A 2,048-nucleotide genomic window follows, 5' to 3' on the forward strand; every position below is an offset into this window, starting at 1 on the left:
CAGATCCGCTGTTAACAGTGGCACCCAACTGGTGCATGAGCTCCTTGTGACGTCTGCGGGCCTTATTCTCAGAGACATGAGACATGTACTGGCCATGAGACTCCATGCAGAAAATTTTCTTCATCTTGAGCTTAATCCTCTTAGCCCATGAGGGCTCCACACCGGAGGGCTCATAGTCCTCATCCTTGTCGGCCTCAGCCTCGTTCTCGGTCTCCATGTCAGCCTCAGAAGTTGGATCACCAGATCGAGGGGCCTGGGTGCCCCAGTTGTCCTTCTTCCTCAGACGCTTGATATCATGAGAAATCAACTCTCCAGTTTCCAGCGCAGTCCTGGGATAGTGATGTGCCCAGGCCTTCTCAATGAGCAGCATGATGAAAGGACCATAGATCGGGCACTTGCGCTCAGAAATGGCAGAAAGAAGTTCAGACCACATAACATGAGAAATGTCCAGGGACTCTCAAGTGTTTGCTTCCATCTCATGCTGGCAGAAGAGAAGCATGTCCACGAGATAGGAGTGGACCATATCCAGATTCCCAATGCGAGGGAAAAGAGTCTCTCGGAAGACACGGTGAAGGATGTCCAGATAGGTAGACAGCTCATAGGTTACCTTCTTTGTCTTGGGGTTAACCTTCTTAGAACAGTAGGGCCAGAGGGCTTGCTTGTGAGTGGAGGTGACATTGCGGTGAGGACGGAAGCCGACTGGATTGTCAAGCCCGAGATCTTCCACCCCAAGTAACTCCATGAAGGCCTTCCACTTGACAGAGAGCAACTTGCCATTCGTCATCCAAGTCAGAGTCCTTTTTGCATCAGTACCAAGATGGACAGTGGCAAAGAATTGACATATCAAATCGGCATCACAGTCCTTGTTGAACTGCATGATTCTGAGAATGTTCAACTGAGTGCACATATGTAGGGCTTCGCTAAAGTACTCAGGGTCCTTTTCCATAGGATCGGTGTCGATGGAACAAACATCAACAAAGTGATTCTTCTTAGCCTTGATGACATCAAAGAAGATGGCGAACTGAAAGCGGTTCCAGAATGGGTGGTTGACCAAAGTGGGGTCTTGGTCTTCCTCATAGGGGTTGCGGCGACGCTTTGCCCAAAATTCCTTGGCAGTCATTGTTGGAAATATGCCCTAGAGGCAATAATAAATTAGTTATTATTATTATTATATTTCATTGTTCATGATAATCGTTTATTATCCATGCTAGAATTGTATTGATAGGAAACTCAGATACATGTGTGGATACATAGACAACACCATGTCCCTAGTAAGCCTCTAGTTGACTAGCTCGTTGATCAATAGATGGTTACGGTTTCCTGACCATGGACATTGGATGTCGTTGATAACGGGATCACATCATTAGGAGAATGATGTGATGGACAAGACCCAACCCTAAGCCTAGCACAAAGATCGTGTAGTTCGTTTGCTAAAGCTTTTCTAATGTCAAGTATCATTTCCTTAGACCATGAGATTGTGCAACTCCCGGATACCGTAGGAGTGCTTTGGGTGTGCCAAACGTCACAACGTAACTGGGTGGCTATAAAGGTACACTACAGGTATCTCCGAAAGTGTCTGTTGGGTTGGCACGAATCGAGACTGGGATTTGTCACTCCGTGTAAACGGAGAGGTATCTCTGGGCCCACTCGGTAGGACATCATCATAATGTGCACAATGTGATCAAGGAGTTGATCACGGGATTGTTGGGGAACATTGCAGAAAACAAAAAATTTCCTATGGTTTCAACAAGATCCATCTATGAGTTCATCTAGCAACGAGTGATCATATTGCATCTACATACCTTTGTAGATCACGCGCGGAAGCGTTCAAAGAACGGGGATGAGGAAGTCGTACTCGACGTGATCCAAATCACCAGAGATCCTAGCGCCGAACGAACGGCACCTCCGTGTTTAACACACATACAGTCAGCGTGACGTCACCTCCTTCTTGATCCAGCAAGGGGAAGGAGAGGTTGAGGAAGATGGCTCCAGCAGCACGACGGCGTGGTGGTGGTGGAGCTGCAGTACTCCGTCAGGGCTTCGCCAAG

This window comes from Triticum urartu, chromosome 4A, assembly GCF_056163025.1.
Source record: "Triticum urartu cultivar PI428250 chromosome 4A, HENAU_Tu73, whole genome shotgun sequence".
In the NCBI taxonomy this organism is placed as follows: domain Eukaryota; kingdom Viridiplantae; phylum Streptophyta; class Magnoliopsida; order Poales; family Poaceae; genus Triticum; species Triticum urartu.